This window comes from Manis pentadactyla, chromosome 1 (genome assembly GCF_030020395.1).
Source record: "Manis pentadactyla isolate mManPen7 chromosome 1, mManPen7.hap1, whole genome shotgun sequence".
Classification (NCBI taxonomy): domain Eukaryota; kingdom Metazoa; phylum Chordata; class Mammalia; order Pholidota; family Manidae; genus Manis; species Manis pentadactyla.
Window position 1 is genome coordinate 75,666,115 of NC_080019.1, and position 26,306 is coordinate 75,692,420.

At 39.0% G+C, this 26,306-nt stretch overlaps 1 long non-coding RNA gene across 1 annotated transcript; it reads left to right on the top strand.

Moving 5' to 3' along the window:
- The first annotated feature begins 621 nt into the window (after window positions 1-621).
- LOC130683018 (uncharacterized) lies at window positions 622-26,079 on the top strand. Its single transcript, XR_008996569.1, has 4 exons — window positions 622-759; window positions 21,577-21,674; window positions 24,183-24,344; window positions 25,598-26,079. It is a non-coding gene; the product is annotated as an uncharacterized LOC130683018 (long non-coding RNA).
- The last annotated feature ends 227 nt before the right edge of the window (window positions 26,080-26,306 follow it).

The following is a 26,306-nucleotide window of genomic DNA, read 5'->3' on the forward strand; positions in this document are numbered from 1 at the left end:
GCAGTTAACGTTCCCCCTCAGAAAAATCTCGCCCCTTTTGACTCCCTTCTTCCCCGGCTCCAAAGAGACCAGGCCGCAACAGGGCGGGGGGTCATATGTCCAGAGCCTGCGGCCAGCGATGTTGCCATTCCAAACCGGCGGCTGGCAGAAACGCAAGGATCTTTTATTCTTGGGCTCGAGGTCCCGACGGGCCCTTTTCTGAACCGGACCCAATAGCTCTTTCGGCAGCCAGTGCTTTAACTTTGGAGGTGAAAGAGGCCCCCGCGTTCTTACTTGCCCGTAGTGACTAAAGTGGCTGTGCTTTCTTTAAAACGGAGTCATCCAAATCTGAAGCCAACTGAAATTTTAAATCCGAACCCACACGAAGCCTTTCTGCCATTTCTCGACTGGAGCCTAAAATGCCAGCCGCTGTTGCTCAGCAACGGCGCCCAGGAAGTGTGTGATTGGCTGGCGTCGCTTGGCGGTCTCGGTCGGGACACGTCAGTACAGTGCCTCCAAACTACTGAGTGGAGCTCCCGCAGCACAGGTGTCCGAGCCTGGGACGTGTGTGGTTTCTGCGTTTGTGCTGCTTGCAGCAGCAGAGACAATCATCAAGGCTGGTGCCTCCTATGAACGCCAGATGGTCGAAGTGCAACCCCAGCACAAGTTCGACAGAGGTCCCTGGAGGCCTACCGAAAACAGAACTTGCCTGGCTTTGGAGCAGAGCGCGAGGCGAAGCTGACCGTTGCCCAGTATAGGTATCCAGCAAAATACAAATCTGTACGTTGTGCTTTTCTTCTATTGGTCTTGGGTGGGTTGCCTGTTGCCCCCATCCCGGTTTCTTTTCCTGCAGTGACGCACTCTGCCTGCAGGAGCTGCCATCAAGGATCCTCTGAATTCTGTTCTGGGTTATTTCTCATTCAAGGGCAAGGAAGCACAATTACGTTCACGGTTCCAACTATGAGAAGGAATCCTTGCTAAAGGGTGAAGTTATGTGTCTCTAGGATTCACTGGGGCAATTTAAGTTTGGAAGCTCTGTGGGATATAAAGGGGCCTTCTTTCAACTTTTGTTCTTTAGCCCTTAGCTCTTTTTTTTCCCCTTTATATCAGATGTAATTCTGTTATAACTGTCTATATTCTCGGAGGCTGTTAGTGGCACCAGCTGGGGGATCCCAATTCTAATGCTTGCTTTTCCACCTAGCAAATCGCAGCACCACTTTGGCCTTTAGTTCTTTAAGTGAAGGAATGGAACTGGATGACTTGGCTGAGAGTAATGTTCTCCGTCGTGAATCTGGCTCTAATCTGATGTTTCATAGTAAAATGAGTTTTAAAATAAACTTTATTCTAAATATACTGTTTTGATAAACAGAGCTGTAGAAACAGTCCCATTAGGAAATTAGATCTGACCCTTACTGGATGGGAATTTAAATATGTTGTATAAACTCTGTAAGAACTCATTTCCTGACTCGTAATAAATACCTGTACCGTCTGAGTAACCTGATAATTGAATGAAGTAGTATACGTGAAAGAGCTTAAACATTGTAACAAGACCGTATACCAATAGTTTACCACTGGTATTTATATTTCTTGGCTATTGAGTTCAGTGGAAATAAAAATGTGTTAAAAAAGATGGATCAGAGAGTTTGGGCATTGAATTTAAAGGCACCATGTCCCAATAGATATTGGGAGATGAAGGAAAAGGTGGAATAAAAAATAACTGACGTTTCTAGCCTTGATACCTTGTGTTGTAAACAAACTAACACAAAGATCAAAGTTCAAATTTCAACTGTTGAGTTAGTTTGTTGTGGGAATCTGGACAAGCTATTTAACCTGTTTGAGCATTGAGTCCTCTTGTGGCAAAATGAAGATAGTAACATTTATCTGCTAGAGTTGTTGGAGATCATCTAACTGAAAGATATTTAATTCTGAATTAAGTTGAATGTTAAATAAGCCGAAATTCTGCTTGATAATTTGTTTGATAATTAGTTGTGGCATAAATAGTATATAGGTACAGAACTGTGCTGCAGAGAATAAACATTTATTTTTATTTCATAAAAAATTTACAGAAATTGAAGACATGGTAGGCCTAAAAGGAAGTTTCAAAAATTCTAATGTGTCAATATTAAAATACATTTTCAGAATACAGTATAAATGCCAAAAATTTAGAGATCAACTGAAGAAAGCTAACAAATAAATGTTTAGTAACTGATTCACAAATTAGAGTCAATAATCTACACATAATACTTTATCAAAGTTCAATATGCAAAAGTCAATTGCATTTCTTTAATGGACAATTTATCTTTAGCAACAGTTAAAATGTAGTTTTCAAAAAGATACAATTAATAAGAGCAGCAAAAATTAAATTGTCTAACTACTAATCTAACAAAATATGTAGAGACTTTGTAGAGAAAATTATGAAGCTTCACTAGGACCTTAAAAAGAAATAAATTGGGAGATACCACGTCCACAAATAGGAAAACTCAATATTGTAAATTTTTTTCCTCCACTGACCTATAGATTCATTGCAATGGCAATAAAATCTTAATTTTTTCCTCTAATTTGAAAAATTACTCCTAAATTTTATGTGCAATCTTACTACACTGATGGACAGTGACTGCAGTGGGGTATGGGGGGGGACTTGATGGTGGGGGCAAATGTAGTAACCACATTGTTTTTCTTGTGAAACCTTCATAAGAGTGTACATCAATGATGCCTTAGTAAAAACAAACAAACAAACAAATAAATTTGTGTGCAAGAGCAGAGAGCTAAAAATAGCAAAAATACTACAAACAGGCAAAGTGGTGAATTTGAATTAAGATGGCATGATCATATGCAGAGCTAGACCAATAAATACAGATAGAACATTGATATATGACAGTGCTGGCACTGAGAATCAATGTGTGGGATAGGGGGAGGAATTTGCAATAAATTGTACAGAGATAAATGTTGCTGTATGAAAAAACTGAAATTAGACCCTTTCTTTACCTTACTCAGTTCTAGGTATATTATAGACTTGAATGTTAAAAGCTAAGTTATAAACATTTGGAAAACATACAGGAGATGAACTTTATGACTTCTCAGTAGGCAAGAAAATCTTTTTTTTTTAGGGATCTATTCTTTATTTTTTTATTTTGTGAATTTTCAGACACTGGTGGCATCATCTTTGTTTAAAGGAAGCTTGAAATAAATGTCAGTGACTCAATACAACTTTTTTTTTTTAATGACCCAAAGTCTTTATTTATTTTCACTACTTGTCTTCTCAGTGCTGTACTGCCTTCCCCATGCCCCACCCCTACATTAGGTGTAGTAATCATAATGCCCCTTTTTCCCCTTATCCGTCCCTTCCCACCCATTCTCCCCAGCCCCTTTCCCTTTGGTAACTGTTAGTCCATTCTTGGGTTCTGTGATTCTGCTGCTGTTTTGTTCCCTCAGTTTTGCTTTGTTCTTATATTCCACAGATGAGTGAAATCATTTGATACTTGTCTTTCTCTGCCTGGCTTATTTCACTGAGCATAATACCCTCTAGCTCCATCCATGTTGTTGCAAATGGTAGGACTTGTTTTCTTTACTTATGACTGAATAATATTCCATTGTGTATATGTACCACATCTTCTTTATCCATTCATCTACTGATGGACACTTAGGTTGTTTCCATTTCTTGGCTATTGTAAATAGTGCTGTGATAAACATAGGGGTGCATATGTCTTTTTCAAACTGGGGTGCTGCATTCTTAGGGTAAATTCCTAGGAGTGGAATTCCTGGGTCAAGTGGTATTTCTATTTTGAGTTTTTTGAGGAACTTCCATACTACTTTCCACAAAGGTTGAACTAATTTACGTTATCACCAGCAGTGTAGGAGGGTTCCCCATTCTCCACATCCTCGCCAACACTTGTTGTTGTTTATCTTTTGGATGGTGGCCATCCTTACTGTTGTGAGGTGATATCTCATTGTGGTTTTGATTTGCATTTCTCTGATGATTAGCAATGTGGAGCATCTTTTCATGTGTCTGTTGGCCATCTGAATTTATTCTTTGCAGAAGTGTCAGTTCAGATCCTCTGCCCATTAAAAAAAAGAAATTTATTAAGGTATAATTGATATACACTCTTATGAAGGTTTCACATGAAAAAACAATGTGGTTACTACATTTACCCATATTATCAAGTCCCCACCCACACCCCAATGCAGTCACTGTCCATCAGTGCAGCAAGTTGCCAGACATCCACTATGTCCCTTCTGTGTGATACACTGTTCTCCCTGTGATCCCCCACACCATGTTTACTAAACATAATACCCCTCAGTCCCCTTCTCCCTCCCTCCCCACCCACCCTTCCACACCCCTCCCTTTCGGTAACCACTAGTTCATTCTTGGAGTCTCTGGGTCTGCTGCCATTTTGTTCCTTCAGTTTTGCTTCATTGTTATACTCCACAAATGAGGGAAATCATTTGGCATTTGTCTTTCTCCCCCTGGCTTATTTCACTGAGCATAATGTCCTCCAGCTCCATCCATGTTGTTGCAAATGGTAGGATTTGTTTCTTTCTTATGGCTGAATAGTATTCCATTGTGTATATGTACCACATCTTCTTTATCCGTTCATCTACAGATGGACACTTAGGTTGCTTCCATATCTTGGCTATTATAAAAAGCGCTGTGATGAACATGGCAGTGCATATGTCTTTTTGAATCTGAGAAGTTGTATTCTTTGGGTATATTCCAAGAAGTGGGATTTTGGGGTCAAATGGTATTTCTATTTTTAGTTTTCGAGGAACCTCCATATTGCTTTCCACAATGGTTGAACTAGCTTACATTCCCACCAGCAGTGCAGGAGGGTTCCCCTTTCTCCACAACCTCGCCAACATTTGTTGTTCTTAGTCTTTTCGATGCTGGCCATCCTTACTGGTGTGAGGTGATATCTCATTGTGGTTTTAATTTGCATTTCCCTGATGATTAGTGATGTGGAGCGTCTTTTCATGTGTCTGTTGGCCATCTGAATTTCTTCTTTGGAAAACCGTCTCTTCATATCCTCTGCGCCTTTGTTAATTGGGTTATTTGCTTTTTGGGTGTTGATGTGTGTAAGTTCTTTATATATTTTGGATGTTAACCTCTTGTCACATATGTCATTTACAAATATATTCTCCCATACTGTAGGATGACTTTTTGTTTTGTTGATGATGTCCTTTGCCATACAAAAACTTTTAAGTATGATGTAGTCCCATGAGTTCATTTTTGCTTTTGTTTCCCTTTCTCGAGGAGAAGGGTTCAGGAAGAAGTTGCTCATGCTTATATTCAGGAGATGTTTGTCTATGTTGTCTTCTAAGAGTTTTATGGTTTCATGACTTACATTGAAGTCTTTAATCCATTTAAAGTTTACTTTTGTGTATGGCGTTAAACAATAATCCAGTTTCATTCTCTTGCATGTAGCTGACAAGTCTTCCAACACCAGTTGTTGAAGAGGCTGTCATTTCCCCATTGTATATCCATGGGTCCTTTATCATATATTAATTGACCATATATGGTTGGGTTTATATCTCTAGTCTGTTCCATTGGTCTATGGGTCTGTTCTTGTGCCAGTACCAAATTGTTTTGATTACTGTGGCTTTATAGTAGAGCTTGAAGTTGGAGAGCATAATTCCCCCTGCTTTATTCTTCCTTCTCAGGATTGCTTTGGCTATTTGAGGTCTTTTGTGGTTCCATATGAATTTAGGATGATTTTCTCTAGTTCGTTAAAGAATGCTGTTGGTATTTTGATAGGAATTGCATTGAATCTATAGATTGCTTTAGGCAGGATAGCCATTTTGACAATATTGATTCTTCCTATCCATGAGCATGGACTGTGTTTCCATTTATTGGTATCTTCTTTAATTTCTCTCATGAGTGTCTTGTAGTTTTCAGAGTATAGGTCTTTCACTTTCTTGGTTAGGTTTATGCCTAAGTATTTTATTCTTTTTGATGCAATTGTGAATGGAATTGTTTTCCTGATTTTTCTTTCTGCTAGTTCATTGTGTATAGGAATGCCACAGATTTCTGAATTCAGATATTAGATCTAGTAGTTTTGGAGTGGATTCTTTAGGGTTTTTATGTACAATATCATGTCATCTACAAACAGGGACAGTTTAACTTCTTCCTTGCCAATCTGGATGCCTTTTATTTCTTTGTGTTGTCTGATTGCCGTTTCTAGGACCTCCAGTACTATGTTGAATAGAAGTGGGCAGAGTGGGCATCCTTGTCTTGTTCCCGATCTTAAAGGAAAAGCTTTTAGCTTCTCACTGTTCAGTATGATGTTGGCTGTGGGTTTATCATATATGGCCTTTATTATGTTGAGGTACTTGCCCTCTGTACCCATTTTGTTGAGGGTTTTTATGATGAATGGATGTTGAATTTTGTCAAATGCTTTTTCAGCATCTATGGAGATGATCATGTGGTTTTTGTCCTTCTTTTTGTTGATGTGGTGGATGATGTTGATGGATTTTTGAATTTTGTACCATCCTTGCATCCCTGGCATAAATCCCACTTGATCATGATGGATGATCTTTTTGATGTATTTTTGAATTCGGTTTGCTAATATTTTGTTGAGTATTTTTGCATCTATGTTCTTCAGGAATATTGGTCTGTAATTTTCTTTTTTTGTGGTGTCTTTGCCTGGTTTTGGTGTTAGAGTGATGCTGCCTCATAGAATGAGTTTTGAAGTATTCCCTCCTCTTCTATTTTTTGGAAAACTTTAAGGAGAATGGATATTAGGTCTTCACTAAATGTTTGATAAAAGTCAGCAGTGAAGCCATCTGGACCAGGAGTTTTGTTCTTAGGTAGGTTTTTGATTACCAGTTCGATTTCATTGCTGGTAATTGGTCTATTCGGATTTTCTGTTTCTTTCTTGGTCAGCTTTGGAAGGTTGTATTTTTCTAGAAAGTTGTTCACTTCTTCTAGGTTATCCAGTTTGTTAGCATATAATTTTTCATAGTATTCTCTAATAATTTTTTGTATTTCTGTGGTGTCCGTAGTGATTTTTCCTTTCTCATTTGTGATTGTGTTTATGTGTGTAGACTCTCTTTTTTTCTTGATAAGTCTGTTCTGCCCATTTTTTTATTGGGTTATTTGCTTTTAGTTTGTTGAGGTGGATGAGCTCTTTGCGTATTTTGGATGTCAACCCCTTATTGGATATGCTATTTATGAATATATTCTCCCATACTGTAGGATGCCTTTTTGTTCTACTGTATCCTATAACTTTGCTGTACAGAAGCTTTTTAGTTTGATATACTCCCACTTGTTCATTTTTGCTTTCATTTCCCTTGCCCATGGAGATATGTTCATGAAGTTGCTCATGTTTATATTCAAGAGAGTTTTGCCTATATTTTCTTCTAAGAGTTTCATGATTTCATGACTTTAATTCAGGTTTTTGATCCATTTTAAGTTTACTTTTGTGTATGGAGTTAGACAATAATCCAGTTTCATTCTCTTACATGTAGCTGACCAGTTTTGCCAACACCAGCTGTTGAAGAAGCTGTCATTTCCCCATTGTATGTCCATGGCTCCTTTATTGTATCATATATTAACTGACCATATATGTTTGGGTTAATATCTGGACTCTCTATTCTGTTCCACTGGTCTATGAGTCTGTTCTTGTGCCAGTACCAAATTGTCTTGATTACTGTGGCTTTGTAGTAGAGCTTGAAGTTGGGGAGTGAGATCCCCCCTGCTTTATTCTTCCTTCTCAGGATTGCTTTGGCTATTTGGGGTCCTTTGTGGCTCCATATGAATTTTAGAACTATTTGTTCCAGTTCGTTGAAGAATGCTGTTGGTATTGTGATAAGGATTGCATTGAATCTATAGATTGCTTTAGGCAGGATGGCCATTTTAACAATGTTAATTCTTCCTACCAAAGAGCATGGGATGAATTTCTGTTTATTAGTATCCTCTTTAATTTCTCTTAAGAGTGTCTTGTAGTTTTCAGGGTATAGGTCTTTCAGTTCCTTGGTTAGGTTTATTCCTAGGTATTTTATTCTTTTTGATGCAATTGTGAATGGAATTGTTTTCCTGATTTCTCTTTCTGCTTATTCATTGTTAGTGTATAGGAATGCAACAGATTTCTGTGTATTAATTTTGAATCCTGCAACTTTGCTGAAGTCAAATATTAGATCAAGTAGTTTTGGAGTGGATTCTTCAGGGTTTTTTATATGCAATATCATGTCATCTGCAAACAGAGACAGTTTGACTTATTCCTTGCCAATCTGGATGCCTTTTACTTCTTTGTGTTGTCTGATTGCTGTGGCTAGGACCTTCAGTACTATGTTGAATAAAAGTGGGGGGAGTGGGCATCCTTGTCTTGTTCCCGATCTTAAAGGAAAAGTTTTTAGCTTCTCACTCTTAAGTATGATGTTGGGTGTAGGTTTGTCATAAATGGCCTTTATTATGTTGAGGTACTTGCCATCTATACCCATTTTGTTGAGAGTTTTTATGACGAATGGATGTTGAATTTTGTTAAATGCTTCTTCAGCATCTAAGGAAATGATCATGTCCTTTTTTGTTGATGTGGTGGGTGATGTTGATGGATTTTTTAATGTTGTACCATCGTTGCATCCCTGAGATGCATCCCACTTGATCATGGTGTATGATCCTCTTGATGTATTTTTGATTTCGGTTTGCTAATGTTTTGTTCAGTATTTTTGCATCTATGTTCATCAGGGATATTGCTCTGTAGTTTTCTTTTTTTGTTGTGTCTTTGCGTGGTTTTGGTATTAGAGTGATGCTGGCTTCATAGAATGAGTTTTCAAGTATTACCTCCTCCTCTATTTTTTGGAAAACTTTAAGGAGAATGGGTATTATGTCTTCTCTGTATGTCTGATAAAATTCAGCAGTGAATTCAACTGGTCCGGCAGTTTTGTTCTTGGCTAGGTTTTTGATTACTGATAAATATCGTTGCTGGTAAGTGGTCTGTTTAGATTTTCTGTTTCTTCCTGGGTCAGCCTTGGAAGTTTGTATTTTTCTAGAAAGTTGTCCATTTCTTCAAGGTCATCCAGTTTGTTAGCGTATCGATTTTCATAGTATTCTCTCATAATTCTTTGTATTTCTGTGGTGTCCATCATGATTTTTCCTTTCTCATTTGTGATTGTTTTTATGTGTGTAGATTCTCTTTTTCTCTTAATAAGTCTGGCTAGGGTTTATCTATTTTGTTTATTTTCTCAAAGAACCAGCTTTTGGTTTCATTGTTTTTTTTTTCTATTGTTTTATTCTTTTCAATTTTGTTTTTTCTTCTCTGATCTTTATTATGTCCCTCCTTCTGCTGACTTTGGGCCTCACTTATTCTTTTTCCAGTTTCAATAATTGTGAATTTAGACTATTCATTTGGGATTGTTCTTCCTTCTTTAAATAGGCCTGGATTGGTATATACTTCTCTCTTAGAACTGCCTTTGTTGCATACCACAGAAGTTGGGACATTGTGCTGTTGTTGTCATTTGTCTCTATACATTGCTTGATCTCAGTTGTAATTTGGTCATTGATCCATTGATTATTTAGGAGCATGTTGTTAAGTGTCTATGTGTTTGTGAGCCTTTTTGTTTTCTTTGTGCAGTTTATTTCTAATTTTGCACCCTTGTGATTTGAGAAGTTGGTACAATTTCAATCTTTTTGAATTTACTGAGGCTCTTTTTGTAGCCTAGTATGTGGTCTATTCTGGAAAATGTTCTGTGTGTACTTGAGAAGAATGTGTATCCTGCTTCTTTTGGGTGTAGAGTTCTATAGATGTCTGTTAGGTCCATCTGTTCTAATGTGCTGTTCAGTGCCTCTGTGTCCTTACTTATTTTCTGTCTTGTGGATCTGTCCCTTGGAGTGAGTGGAGTGTTGAAGTCTCCTAGAATGAATGTATTACATTCTATTTCTCCTTTTAATTCTGTTAGTATTTGGTTCACATATGTAAGTGCTCCTGTGTTGGCTGCAAAGATATTTATAATGGTTATATCATCTTGTTGGATTGACCCCTTTATCATTACATAATGTCCTTGTCTCTTGTGACTTTCTTTGTTTTGAAATCTATTTTGTCTGATAAAAGTACTGCAACACCTGCTTTTTTCTCCTTATTAGTTGCATGAAATATCTTTTCCCATTCCTTCACTTTCATTCTCTGTATGTCTTTGGGTTTTAAGTGAGTCTCTTGTAGGCAGCATATAGTTGGGTCTTGTTTTTTTATCCATTCAGTGACTCTATGTCTTTTGTTTGGTTCATTCAGACCATATACATTTAGGGTGATTATCCATAGGTGTGTACTTATTGCCATTGCAGGCTTTAGATTCGTGGTTACCAAAAGTTCAAGTGTAACTTCCTTTACCTAACTTAACTCAATTAGTATGCTCTTACAAACACTATCTAAAGGTTCTTTTTTTCCCCCTACTTTTCTTTCTCCTCCATTCTTTATATATTAGGTGTATATTCTGTACTCCTTGTCAATCCCTTTTTATTATCTCTGGTGACAGCTATTTAACCTTAGAAATACTTCCATCTATAGCAGTCCCTCAAAAATATACTGTAGAGATGGTTTTTGGTGGCTAAACTCTCTCAGCTTTTCCTTATCTGGAAATTGTTTAATCGCTCCTTCAAATTTAAATGATAATCTTGCCAGATAAAGTATTCTGGGTTTGAGGCCCTTCTGTTTCATTGCATTTGCTTTGAACCAGGTTCCTTTGAAATTTCATAATTTGTCTGTGGTGCCCTCTAGTGCCCAGAAGCTCTACTCACTGGAGATGTTCAGCCCCTGGAGCAATGTCGGGGGTCGCAGCAGAGTGGTGTTGGTGCTTCAGGGGAGGAAAGAGCTATTTCCTACTTCCCCCACTGCTATGCCTGTCTCCACTGCCAGAACCAGTGGGCTGACCGCACAAGTGTAAGCCTCTATGCTTTGTGTCTGTAGCTGCCATAGGCGGGGCTTCCCTCTGGCTGGCCTAAGTCCAGGGCAGGGGTTGCTGGTTTGTGAGCCTGAGCCAGGTGCAGGCTAGCGGGAGAGGGGGGTGGGGGGACACAGCAGGCTGCATATCATGGTGGGGGGCCCCGGAGCTGCATAGCCAGCCAGGGGGATGGAGCACCTGAAGGTCGTTTAAGCTCCCAACCTGCTGGTCAGAGTGCACCTGGACAATTTTGTCTACCTGTCCTTTCTCCTGAGCAGTAAGCTCTTTGCAATCCTTGCCCCTTTTAGCAGCCCTCTCTCTTTTAGGAAGTCTCTCAGACTGCCCACCCAGATCAGCCAGATATGATCCCTGTTTTCCACAAGCAGCTGGAATCTTTGTCTCTCCAGGTATTATTTAGCTTTCCAACCTCACTAAATCACCAGAGCACCATGCAATGTAGGTTCATGCTCCCACAGCAGATCTGTAGGGCTATGTGTTTAGCAGTCCCAGGCCTCCACTCCCTCCCTGTTCTGTTTCTCTTCCTCCCCGCTGTGATGGAGGTTGGGGGAAGGGCTTGGGCCCCGCCAGTCACAGCTTTGGTACGTTACCCTGTTCCATGAGGTCTGCTCTGTTCTCCAGGTGTATGCAATCTGGTGCAGCCTTCTTTCCTGCTGCTCTTTCAGGATTAGTTGTATTAAATTATATTTTCGTATTATATGTGGTTTCAGGAGGAGGTCTCTGTCTTACCTCTCACGCCACCATCTTTAATCCTGTCTCAATACCAAGAAAATCTTTAAAAGGACAAAAGCACACACCAAAAAGGAAAAAACTGGTAAATTTTCAGTGAAAGACTCCTTAAAGAAAGTGATATTACAAAAGAATATATTTGCACAGTATATAATGGATAAAAAATTAATATGTAGAACATATAAAGAACTATAATAGCCCAACAGAAAAATGGGTAAGAGATTTGAAGATGCTCAACTTCAATACACTGTAGTAACTGGGGAAATGCAAATTAAAATGAGATATTATTTCACATCACCATATTGACTTTACAAAAAAAGGCAATGTGAAGCATTGGTCAAGATATGCAGCAGTAGGGACTCATAGACACTATTGGTGGGAGTATAAATACTAGTACAGCCACCTTTGAAAATGATTTAGCATGATCTTATGAAGGTGGTTAGGGCATCAGGAGGTAATCTACAAAAATGTTCATTGCACTATTTGTAATAGCAAAAATCCACGAAACAACAATGTTCATCAATAGTGGAATGGATGAATGAATTGCAGTATATCTGTATGATGGAATACTGTACAGCAGCAAAAATAATTGAGCTGCAACTATACACAACAACACAGAATATTTTAAATAGACAAATAAGCAGTATATTGTTTAAGGAGATAAACTTCAAGGGAATGATGACGTTAAAAATCAGGACAGTAGTTACTCTGAGGGGTGGGGCACCCAGAGGGCTTCAGAGAGATAGTCTTTCTTAAACTGGGTAGTAAGAACATGGGTGTAGTATTACTGTTCTTTATGCTTTTCAGATTCTGTAAACATTCTTTTTTATCTGTGTTAAATTTTTTCTTAGAATTTGTAAAAATGAAATCATATTAGAAATACAAAATATTTAGAATTAATAAATGAAAGCATTGTATATAGCTTGATACAACAAAACCTGTGATTTGCAGCTAAGTGCCTAATATGTGCCTGGCACTGCTTCAACCACCAGGGATATAACAAACAAAAAAATCTTGCCTTCTTGGCCCTGCCATTCATTCTATTTGGAGAGGACAGACAATAGAATTACTTTCTAAATTTTACAATGTAGGAGAAGGTGATATGTATTATGGAGAGAAATAAAGGAAAATAGAAATGTTTAGGGGAAGGAAACAGGAACACCTTACTGAAAAGGTGACATTTAGCAAAGACTTGAAGAAGATGAGGATGTGAGCCAAGCAGCTATCTGGGAGAAGAATTTTCCAGGCAGAGGGAACAACAAGAGCAAAGGCTCTGAAGGGGGAGTGTGCTCAGTGTGTAGGGGGAATAAAAGTCATTTGGAGTAGTGTGAGGAAGGGCACCAGGGGCCCTGTTGGTCATTATAAGGACTTTGGTCTCTACTTCGAGTTGAGATGGGGGGAGAGGGGGTTTTTACGTGAAGGAGGAATATGATTTGTCTTTTTAAACAGAACTCTTTGCCTGTTTTGTTTGAATAAAGAGGGCAAAAGCAAAAAGACCAGTTTGGAGTGTATTGTAGTGATCCAGCAGAGAGAGATTGGTGTGGACTGGTACAGTAATGTAGAATAGGTCTGAAGTGGTCATATTCTGGATTTATTTTGGAGGATTTACTGACTGATCAGATGTGGGATATGAAAGAAAAAGAAGAGAAGAAACAAATAGTGTTCCATTTTTGTCTTGGTAACTGTGAGGAAGTTGGGGTTCCTATGGCCAGGATCATCACTGAACTTAAACCACCTGATGATGTAACGGGGCTGTTGGCTAGGCTACTGCTTCCACACCTTTAGGCAGTAAGCTATTATTGCGCTATATAGAGAGCTCGGCCCAGTGCTCTGGGTGGAGGCAGAGACGCTAGTGGTCAACCTACCACCAGGAGAACAAGCCAGGTAATAAACCCTTTCACTCCAAAGAATGTTTGCTGTCATTTTCTTTGGTCACATTGAATCCATAGTGAACTTGCCTGGGGCTGAAACCCATTGGCAAGACAGTAACTGGAAAAACGGAGTATTGTGAAATGAAATAGAGTTGATTATAAAGAAGCAGATTTAAGGGAGAATATTCAAGATGCCTTGTAGACATCTAAACGGGTGTGTATGGTAAACATTTGGATGTAAGAGTCTGGAGATCAGGACAGAGGTCTGGACTAAACATATACATTTGGGAGTCATTCACATAGAGAAGGTATTAAAGCCGTAGCAATGTAGAACTTATCTAGAAAATCTACATAAAGAAAGAGAAGTCTGGGGACTTAGTCCCAAGCACCCCAATGTTAAGAAGTTGAAGAATTAAGGGGGAGCCTGCACACAAGTCTCAGAAGGAGAGGCCAGAGAGGTGGGGGAAAACCATGGTTTGATATCACAGCAGTATTAGTGACCTTGAAAAAGTAGTTAGAAAGATAGGAAGTAAAGCTTGATTGAAATGGATCTAAAAGAAAATAGGAGAGGGACTGAAGCAGGGACTGTAATCAACTCTTGAGTTTGTCTAAGACGGGGAATAAATGTTTTAAGTAAAGAGGGAAATGGGATCAAGAGAAGTCTTTAAAAGAAAAAATAGCAGCACTGATGGCAGTGATCCAGAATGGAAAGAAAAATTTGTGCAGGAGAGAGGGCTGGAATAAAGTCCTTGTGTAGACAAGAGTAAGCTGGGATCTAGTCAGAAGAGAAGGTATTGTCCTTAGGAATGTGATCATTCTTGTACAAACTGCAGTGTGGATAGAGTTATATGGGTACAGATGTTTATTTACAGTAGATAAGGTAGTATAAACTTGTGGAAGTTCTCATCTAATTGCTATTTTCTCAGTGACATTGGAAAGTAGGTAATCAGCTGAGAGTGAAGATGGGAGAGATGGTGTTAGAGATTTGAACAGAGAGGAGAAATTGTGAAATAGTTGACCGAGAGCATGGGAGAATGAACAGGCTAAGGAAATGCATTATGATGTCAGGTAGGATCCACTTTAAGGTTTATGGTCATGAATTTGAAGCAACAATAGTTCTTCTAGTAGATATTATTGATACTTTGTCCAGATTCTCTTGGATCCTTTTTTACTGTTTCCATATATTTGGTTTGGTGGCTTTTGCTTCCAAAGACAGCACCTGTGGCTCTTTTTTAGCCTGCCCTTGGTCTACCAGAGCCTCCTTTGTCCTTACTCACTGACTGTTGGATTGAAGAGTATAAAATTCCCATTTTCCTTGCTTCAGAGGTAAGACAACTCTCAGGTGTAAGAGTCCTCTCTCCACGGTGAGATCTGTCTGGAGCTGTGCTCTAAAGGACCCCGTCTCATCATATTCTTGACTGACTTTCTCCCCTTCCTGACCTGCTTCTCCCAGTTCCCTATTGGCTTCTGAAGCGTTTCCTTAGTAGGTCACTTGCACACAAATTGAACTTTCAGGATTTGCTTCTAGGGAACCCAACCTAAAACAATTATCATGTCTGTGTGTGTCTCTCTCCCACTACATTCAGTTATGTGAATATAGGCAGAGTTGGATTCAGCCAGGATGGGGGAAGCCAGGCAGATAATATGAAGTGAGAGAGGGTAAGTGTATTGCAGATGTATTCAAGGGAGTGGTTATGCAACTGACCATCAGATTTAAGCTAATTAAGGAAGGACATGGTTGGGGGAGGGAGGAGCTGAAAGGCTGTGAAAAGATGGTATGATCAATGGACAGTAGTTCCCAGGATTGAAGGATTGTTCGAATTGAGGTACTAGTGGGAGTGAGTGGAAAGATAGATTATGGTCAGAGATAGAAATGCTTAAAATGTAGGATTATGCAGTGCTTGAGTTAGTGATATTGATAAGGTGTAAGGTATGTCCCTTAGAATGAGTGGCTTAGGTAATATAAAGGAAAATATCACCAGAGGAGAAGAATGAAAGAAACTGACAGCCCTGAGTGTTAGCATGAACATCTCTGTGGATTTTGATTAATAGTTAGGATAGGAGTAATATTAATAAGAGTAATAGTGAATCGAGCTAAATTCTTAGGCAGTGAGGTGGAGTATTCTAGGAGTTCGTAGGTGACTGCAACAAGCAGGGTAGAGGGCGGTGGAGTCTCATGACATAAGACTCAGAGCTAAGGGAGATGGGTTTACACGGAGGGAGAGCAAAGAGTCTAGAAGCGACAATGAGCCTCAAGGACACAGATTCTATCTCCAGACCCACTGGATGAGTGATGTGGGGAAAACATCTACCACCAAAGAGACCTGTAGAGGAAACAGGGTCTGTTGGTAGCCATACCCACCACACCCAAAGATGGCGCCCAGCTTGAGAAAAAGTTGTAGGCAAAACAAAGACTACTTCTGGATAATCCCGCCACTTCCTGGCCGCATACCACATGCTAATTAGACCTTCACCTACTAGCCAATTGGCGTATCGTAACAGCTATGCTAATGAAGCATCACAGACAGCGCGCAATCAGCTTGGAGCATTAGAACTATATAGCTAGCCCAGTCTTTCCCTTTGGGTCCTTCCCCTGATGATTGTATCACAAAAGAGCTGAAGATTAAAGCTTTCTGCAGAAGAATCCTGCTGTTGTTGCGTGCTGTTCTTGCCGGCGAGGACGAGGCGCGCGACAAGGGTCCTCTTGGGACATTGAGGTTTTGGCTAGAGCAAGGAGGTGAAGAGCCCTTGCAGAGAAGAGATTGAAGCCATATTTGATGATGCTATGGAAAAACAATGAATTCCAGGGCACAGTGGAAAATTGTCAGGATTTGTGGGTAGGGCATGGAGTGGAGGAGCAAGACAAAATAGGAACTATGCAGGACCCTATGGGAATTAGGATGCAGCAGACAAGTTGGGACATGGAAATCTGGGACTTGTCTTCTGTTAATGACTTAAACAGAGATAAAGAGCATAACAAGACCATTCTTAGTGGTATCAAGACAGCAGTGCTATATAAATGAGGGGAAATAGGAAAGGGCAGGTGTGTGGGACTGGGGAGGGGCAGTCTTAAACTCAATGCAGTGGGCTCACTTTTTTCTTTTTTTCTCCAAATGATCCCAGTATAAAGTAGCTCTGTTCTCTGACATGAATAGCACTTTCCATTTATTTATCATATGGATAAAGTGAAATTGTATTATTCACATTCCCTGTATACAGTAAAGTATGTCTAGTAATAAATAGCAGCTCAAATATAATTTTTTAAAACTGTCACAAAACTGACTTCCTACAAATTAGGCTTCCTCAAACCTCATGACTGTGTGGACTGTCTGTGTTTGTTTTTGTCTGCTTAGCCTATTTCTGCAGTCATGGTTCCAGGAGAGGCATCTGTAGATGGGTGAGCCACCACTCCCAAGGAGACCTCAGCAAAGCACTTAGCATGTTGCCTGCTCTCTGGGGCACTATGATAGTAATGGAGTTTTGGACCCTCTCCGGTTCTGTCTGCTGATGTCAAATTCTTCCTTCTCAGTAATCGATTCTGAGCTTTGAAGATTCATTTGCACTTTTCAAACTACATTTGAAGACTCCATTACATTTGGCAAGAATCTTCTGTTTGACTTCATCTTCGATTCTGCTTTGACATGTCTCCTGTGGCCTATTGTTGAATACGTAGGATAAGAGCAAATTCTTAGGAGATAATTTGCCTTTCTGATTCTTATATCCAGCTTTGCACTGTTGAGTTTCTGGAACCATATCACTGGTCTAAAACATATCAGTGTTTTCCATGCTCAAACACCATGACATTTGTTTCTGAATCTTCTCGTCTCTTGATCTTTTATCTGCAGTGTACATTTGAGATGCTATTGGCATCAGTATCAAAAGTTACTCCAGTTTGTTGGAAATCCAAAGGATGCAGAAGGTATGCTGTGAATTCAAACTTGCCACACTGGTTAACCTTTGTCATTGCTTACTTACCAGGTGAAGGTCTCAGTCTGCTTGGTATGATCAGAGTAGTCATGACTTGATCATAATAGTAATGACTCCTCCATTGGGTTCAATACCAAAGAAAAAGGAGTGCTATCAAAGAGCAGCAAATTCTCAATATTTTCAAAATACATCTGCAGATAGGAACAAGATGGTTACCTATATAGCTGTAAACATAAATGACACCCTTATCAGGAATGGTGCTTTTTAAAAATTTCTTGCTGTTGAAAAAAATCTTGTAGGAATTTCTAAATTTCTGAAGCTTGGAGATGTAGATAGACCACCCACAAGGACAATGTCATGGGTCTGGGACTTGTCTAGCATAACGTGACAAGAGGGGTAAGAAAACTTGTTCTCCTTCTCTATGGACAAATTAACTTTCTAGCTCCGTTACTCTGGCAATGTGGTAAAGGTGGCATGTCAGCTACATTTCTAGGCAACATTTAGTATCTAGTAGGATACTTGCTTTGGGCTTCCCTAAGTGTAGTGAGCTCTTGCAACTGGTCCTGACCCTGACTGGTGCCCTGGAAGCTGTGCCCAGCAGACTGCTACTAGAGGTAATGGTTTCTGTGGAGATGAAGTTTCTAGTCCAGGGTGGTACCTACTCACCCATTGTCCCATTCCTTCATACCTGAGCTGTGACCAACAGGATGCTGGAGGCATAGAGTAGATCCTAGACTGCTGCATAGATTACTCTGAGGACTTCTCTGTAGAAACAGTGCTGCCTTGCTGGCACACTGTATTTCCTGTCTTCATATACTTCTATATGATGGTGAGCTATTAGGGCCTTGTTAGATTGTCTAGTCAGTCTTCTCCAACCAAGTGCATTTTAGTAACTGCACACTTAAATGCAAAAATTCTATCTTTGTTAAGTAAGGTTAGACAAATCAAGAGTGGCATCTCTTTGGTTATAGATCAACATATTTCTTTCAGCACCAGATGTCTGTCGAAGGCCTGAACAGGAATTATAACCATTGACTCGTGGGTGATTCTTGTGATATTGATAACATCAGTGGTTCCAGGTCCCAGTAGCTTGTACTGTGTTCACAGTGTTGATGATGCTCTTCCCAAGCTGGGCTTCTGCTTTTTTTTTTTGGTCTTTGTTAGAACCATGGTAGGTACTTATTCAGAATAGAAGCTTTTAGTTTAGTGGTTTTGTTTTATTTGATTTGAAATAAAATCCATGTTACATAAATTCTAATTTTTAACTATTTTAAAGTATACAATTTAGTGAGTTTTAATATATTCACAATGTTATGCAACCATCACCACTATCTAATTACAGACTATTTCATCCCGCCAAAGAGAAACCCTTGCTTCTCAATTGGCCTTTGCCTCCATACCTTAGTAGCCACAAGTCTATTTTCTGTAACTATTAATATACATATTCTGGGTATTTTATAGAAGTAGAATTATATAATATGTGGCCTTCTGTGACTGGCTTTTTTCATTTAGCATCCATGTTTTTCAAAGACCATCCATGTTGTAGCATGTATCAGACTTCATTCTTTTTGTGGGTGATTAATAGTCCACTGTGTGGCTGTGCCATTCATTTCTTGGTAGACATTTGGGTGTTCCCACTTTTTGGCTGTTGTGAGTAGTGCTGCTGTGAACATTAATGTACAGGATTTTGTGTAAACATGTTTTCAGTTCTCTTGGATAAATAGGTAGGAATGGAATTGCTGAGTCATATGGTCTTCAATGAGAATCTTTTAGTTTTTCCTTTATATTTCATCTGTGTCATTTACCATCTTGAAAGGCCACTGCTTTATATATGACTGCATCATAAAAAATGCATCCAGTCAGCTTTTGACATTTAAGAAATGTTTTTATAAGGTACATTGCAACTTGACTCTGACTCATCACAGATACATTATCTCATGTCAAGAAAGACAAGTTGAGGTTGTCCCATTTTCTAGCCATTGGCAATGATCTCTACTTTCCTATGCTAAAAGGCACCCACACAGGATTAGATGGTGCCAACATCAGTGCTCTTTGATGTTCTCACTGGGGAAGATGGGTCTGGACTGGAGCTGCTCCTACATTCAGTCCAGACTGCTCGTGTTCTTTGCAGATGGCGGTTAGAGGCCTAGGGAGAAACTTCAAAGACTTTTTTTTCACTTTCCCTTATTATCCATTACCTCAGGTATTGATCCTTCTCTTTATTTAGTTAAGACTTCTCTTTCATGTTGTTGGATTCTTCAAAAATTGGGTAACTCTAAACTGTCCATATTGTAAATTATGGTGTAGAGTGAATAGTTTTGGTAGCTGGGGTGTATTTCCTTAGTCCATAAGAGATTTTCTGTTCCTGGCAGAGAAAGTCAGTGCCTTGGTGTCTGTGAGTTACCTGGGGCATCTTTGTCCTTCCCTGACCTACACGTCCAATCTGTGACCGAGCTTAGGAGAATTCCCCCCTTGTAGGGAGCTGTATTGGCTGCTATCCTTGGTGACACATCTGAGGGTGATCTCTCCAATAGCAAATGAGGGGACACCAGCTGACCCAGCATCCTTTAATCAATTTTCTGATCACCTAAAATCTCTTCTCGTAGACATTGTTTACTTAAATGTAGACATTGTTGAGAATATATTTGTAAATAACATATCCGACAAGGGGTTAACATCCAAAATATATAAAGAACTTACACACCTCAGCACCCAAAAAGCAAATAACCCGATTAACAAATGGGCAGAGGATATGAAGAGACGGTTCTCCAAAGAAGAAATTCAGGTGGCCAACAGGCACATGAAAAGATGCTCCACATCACTAATCATCAGGGAAATGCAAATTAAAACCACAATGAGATATCACCTCACACCAGTAAGGATGGCCAGCATCGAAAAGACCTAAGAACAACAAATGTTGGCGAGGTTGTGGAGAAAGGGGAACCCTCCTGCACTGCTGGTGGGAATGTAAGCTAGTTCAACCATTGTGGAAAGCAATATGGAGGTTCCTCGAAAACTAAAAATAGAAATACCATTTGACCCCAGAATCCCACTTCTTGGAATATATCCAAAGAATACAACTTCTCAGATTCAAAAAGACATATGCACCACTATGTTCATCGCAGCACTTTTTATAATAGCCAAGATATGGAAGCAACCTAAGTGTCCATCAGTAGATGAATGGATAAAGAAGATGTGGTACATATACACAATGGAATACTATTTAGCCATAAGAAAGAAACAAATCCTACCATTTGCAACAACATGGATGGAGCTGGAGGACATTATGCTCAGTGAAATAAGCCAGGGGGAGAAAGACAAATGCCAAATGATTTCCCTCATTTGTGGAGTATAACAATGAGGCAAAACTGAAGGAACAAAATGGCAGCAGACTCATAGACTCCAAGAATGAACTAGTGGTTACCGAATGGGACGGGTGTGGGAGGGTGAGTGGGGAGGGAGGGAGAAGGGGACTGAGGGGTATTATGTTTAGTACACCTGGTGTGGGGGATCACGGGGAGAAGAGTGTATTACAGAGAAGGCACATAGTGGATCCTGACAACTTGCTGCACTGATGGACAGTGACTGCATTGGGGTATGGGCGGGGACTTGATAGTGTGGGTGGATGTGGTAACCACATTGTTTTTTCATGTGAAACCTTCATAAAACTGTATATCAATCATACCTTAATAAAAATTTAACAACAACAGCAAAAAAATGAAGGACAGTAGCCTGTTGAAGCCACCCAGGTGGAGGAGGAGGCAGCCTTCAACTGCTGCCATGCTAGTTGTTGTCTCAAAGTTTGCTGGCCTCCTCCTTGCTTCCTTGGCACTGGCCCTGTAGGCATATAAAGTTTACTGACAGTTCTTTATTGATTTATTAAAGGTAGATTCATCAAGAAAAAAAATGTAGACGTTGTTCTCAGGGTACTTCTGAAAAACATGGTTTGCAGGCAAGGAGTGAGGTCCTCTCTTCTACCCGTGTAACCTACTGATTCTCCAGTTGCCTCTGTGTTGCTCTCTGCTTATAGCCTCTTAAAACTTGTTCTGAGCTGCTGGGAGCACCTCTCTTGATTTTCCAGCATTGAGATGGATTATTTTCATTTTGTGTTTCTTCTGATATTTCAGTGGGATTTGGGGAAGAATGAAAATATATGTTTATAATTGATTGTTTTTTTTTAATCTAGATCAAGACAGTCCTATCCAACCTTTTATCTCCAGAAGGGCTTTCAAGCATATGTACTAAAAAAACCCACCTGGTTCACTTCTTCCTAAAGCCTGTAAGGTATGGTACAGAAATGCAGCAATAAATTATTTGTTGATAGACAATGCTTTTAATACACACAAAAAATTTTAATTGCTTTTAAAAGTCATCTTGGACTATTAAATAGTAGAAAATGCATTTTATTTCTTAGGTTGAAATTTCCCTTGAATTGTATTCCTTTCTGTTTTACAAAAGAGTTGGGGTTGAAATCTAGCACTATCTTAGGCTATTAATCTTGAGCAACATGCAATTCTCCTGTGGATTTTATTCTTTTCTGTACAGTTGGCTAGGAATGCAGTCATGTGGTGAATATTTTTAGTGCCACTCATTTATAGTGTTTGGACATTATTAAAAGCCTATTATTATAACTTATACAATGTCTACTCACTGAATTATTTTAATAGATTTGCTATGACAATCCCTTGATCTTTTGGTGATAAAAAGGAATATTTGAATATTTTATAATAGTCTCTGAATATTTGACTTAGTGAGAATTAGAAAAGATTTTTGCTAAAAAATGAGTCTCAGTTTTCAGAAAACAGATATTATCTATGGATTTTTAGAGAAGAGAAGAGAGAGGACAGAAATCAAAGTCCTGGAGAACACTAAGAGCACTGTGCATTTTTAGGGTATTATTATTATTATCATGTATAACAGATACTGCTCAGGCCTGGCTGACTAGAGAGGGGCCATTGAGGGATGGGCTTAATATCACAATAATATAAAACACCAAGTTCTGACTTTCTTGGTCCCATATCACATTCCCAGAAACATGAATAACTTGGATGCTTGAGATCAAAACTTGGGTAACTTTTATTAAGCCTCAACATGGTGTGGCTGAAGAATCCCCGCCTGTACCCAGAGACTCATGTCCCTATAAACAGACAGTTCTATTTGTCTCCCCTCTTGATAATATACCACCAGGAGACTTCAGAACATAATATGATGCTCTCAGCCCAAGGATCTGGAGCATGGGTTTCATTTCAACTCCCCTCATTTTTCCCAAGTTTGCATTGAAAAAAGCAATGTTCCCACACTGCCATCCCCTTTATAACTCCCTTACCCTTTTGTCCTCACCCCCACCCACCCCCACCCCCATTTCTCAGCACCAGGATGGTTATTTTCTTTCTACAGTTGTTGGTACTTCTGGCTTTTCTCACCTTGGTCACAGGTTTAGTCACTCCCCTGCTGTAGTTATTTGGAGCAGCTGCTGCTTTATCCCTGCTATCAAAGTAAGCATGGTTTCTTCTCTTGAGAAGTGATCTGCCACCACTGCCTGAGTCTGGGGCAAGGACAGTCTGCATGCAGATGAGTTGACATCACAGCTCTGCTTACACTGTGTCCTTGGGTCCTGAGTGATAGATCTGAGGTCATCCTGGTTAAAGAGACCCTTTTCTTTTCATCCTTATTTGGGCTCCTCCTTCAGTACCAGCTTGCCTCTCATTGCCTCCTTTCCCAATAGTTATCCTATGCTCCACAGCAGCCCTGAGTACCGGTAAGGATCCCCCTACCCCTGCCTTGGAAACAAGTACCTACTTTGACCTCCAGAAGGAGTGGGTACTTTTCCCTTCTCCCAGCACCCACTGGCCTCCCCAGCACCCTGTAACTGCTTATGCCTAGAGTGTTAAGATAGAGACTTGCCTGAGTCCCTGGAGACATGAGAAAGAGAAGGAATGAGCAAGAGTGAGCCAGTGAGCAGGAAGTTGCTGAGAACAAAGACATGTTTTATGATGAGGTCTGTGAAATATTGTGATCAGGGAATGTTGCCTTCATATTACCAGAGCCAGGAGTAAGCCCCATACATGTACTTTTCCTTTTAATCTAATTACTAACGTTTTAGTGCTGGCCTAATTTATAACTGTAATGATTGAACTAAGACTATGTTTAAGGAAAATAGTAAGGAAATTTTTATCCTCTGGATTATTTGTTGCTATTGTTTTAAAATTGATTTCTAGCCTTAATGTTAGCTCACAAGTAGTTACTAAATTTGTGTCCTGATTTTTAATAATCCATCCTTCTATTTTGATTGATAATTTGAAGTCCAGAAAGCTTTGTTTTCAATTGGATTCCCTGTTCCCAAGCCTTTATTCTACTGCAGCAGTGCTTCGGTCATTGGAACATTCTTAAAATTTCCTCTAGGTGTCAGTAAATAGCTATATGTAATGGCAATAACCAGATGGTCTAGATGGTACAGGGGAAAGAAAAACTATTACAAATACAAAATCTATTAAGAACAACAATAAATTCAAATTGTTCAAAAATTTCTTTTTATAAAATGTAACGAGTGTATTTTTTGTCCCTTAAGTTCATCTTGGGACACCCTTACATTTTTCTTTTGGCATATATACTCAAATTAAACATGTTTCATAAATGAATGTTTTTCTAGCATATTCTACAAAGAATTGGTTTGGGTTGCAAAACTGTTATCCTGATTTTTTTTATAGACAATAGGGGATGATGACACAGCAAATAATTGGTATGAAAAAGATTTACTTTGTTTTAAATTATCTGTTGTAATTGCTTCCATAGGGTTGAGTCTTTCGTGATTTCACAATTCCTGGAGGTGGCCCAGCAGAACGCTCAGCCCTGTGTGTGTTCATGATGGAAACCTTGGCTCGGTTACCTTCCTCGAGTGTGGAGTCTTTGCAGATGGAAGGATTCAGCAGCGGGGCTGCGCACTGCAGAAGACAGGTAATACACCACATAAAGAGCTCCTTTTCTCAAGTTCTTAGAAGTAATAAACATTAGTCAAAATGAAAACCTATTATTTTATCCTTTTCTGAAACTTGACTATAACTTAATATCAGCCTTCTGATAGACTTGTTTTGAACACAAAATAATTTTATATTTTTAGATTAGATTTTGTTAAGCAAAAGCTTCTGTAACAGCATATAAATGAATGCAAATTTAAAGGTGTTTCAGCCTCTTCATTTAATTTACCAATATATTTTCTATACAATCTTCCCTTTTTAAGTTAGGTTAACATTTCTTAAGCATGACTATGTGTTTAATACACTCTGAGTACTGTGTTAAATATCAAGAAAATTGAAGTAACTTCTTCTTTAAAGGAACTTAGGGTCATTTTTGAGACTATACCACATGAATCTCATTTATACAAAACATGAAAATGCTATAAGAGAGTATATAATCTAGTAGTAAATTGTACCGAGCAGCTACTCATCATGAGAGATATTCCATTGAGAGGATAAGTATCAGAATGTCCTATTACTGGGTGGAGAAAGCTTCCTGGGAGAGATACGTCTTATACTGTATGTTTAAGAAAGGATAAAATCTAGAGCAATAGGGGAAAGATGAGCATTTCAAATCAAAGGAACAGCAAAACCAGATATGTACGGGACTGTTCTCTTTGTATGTCTTTTTGAGGGGTTTGAGGGGAGAGAAGAGGGAACTAAGGTTTAGAGAATACTCACTATATGCCAGGTCCCATGCTAGGTGAGTTGCAGACGTACTCTTTTTTTTTTAAATTTTGGTATCATTAGGTATTAAAATGGTATTAAAATGAAAAGTAAAAATCTCCCTTCTTCTAGCCCCCATATTCCCCTTTTCAGGTATTACTTGTTTCTTGTGACTGTTCCAGTAATTTTCTATGCCTTTTTATTTGTGTGTATACATGTGTGTTTCTGTGCATTCTTTTTTTCTTCTTCCACAAAATAGTTGCTAAGTAAAGACTAGAACGCATATCTTTTGAATCCTGAGCCAGGATTTTTTTCTTCCTAATAAAAATATGGGTAGGTAAGTAAAATGGAACTCAGTGGAAGAGACTTAAATGTTTAGTTTTTAGGCCTATGTATCACAGCCATTTGTCTTGAGCATTTATGAAATATAAAGCCAAATTTGATATAATTGAATTTTGTTTTAATTTTAGGATTGCTAGATATTACACTCCACTTCCAGCTCTATAATGTTTTTTTTTATATCATTAGGGGTCAACCTGGACAAAGCAATATCAAGCTGCAGCTCATGAGGACATCCCTGCCATGAACCAGCTGTCTGATTGGCTAATGAAAAACTTGCCAGATAACGACAATGAAGAAAATTTGATTCATGGAGGTTTCAAACTAGTTAACATAGTTTTCCACCTTAAAGAAGTACTGTAAGCCATGTTTATAATAAATTGAGTAGGTCTGATTTGGAACACAAATACTAAGTAGATGTTTCCCCCCAGAGTGCTAAAAGAGCCCAGCCCATTCCCACTCTTCCTCTACATTCAGGATTATCTTCACCACTCAAAACTTTTAGAAATGCATCCAGGAGATTTTCTGGCATAGGTAGCTGCCTGCCTCTAAGGCTACATCTGATCTTGAGTGATGTTTGATTTACTGCTTAAGAACGATTTGGGAATTTACATGCATGTCTTTTTTCTTCAAAGAAGTTTTTCATCCAGTAAAAATATTTAGTTTATCCATGTTCTTACTCTTTCTTCTGGTTCATTTCACTTCTTTGTCCCATCATGAAGAATTTTTAATTTGATTATTATAGGCTCAGAGAGGACAGAATTCCAGGAGCTTCTTTTGAGGCTTCGAAAAAGTTGTATGAAAGTAATGTAACCTTGCTTAGTGTAATCTTTATAAAGAATAAAAACAAGTGAAGATAAAAGATGGTAGAGTAGGAAGGCAAGGTGGAAGCATTCTC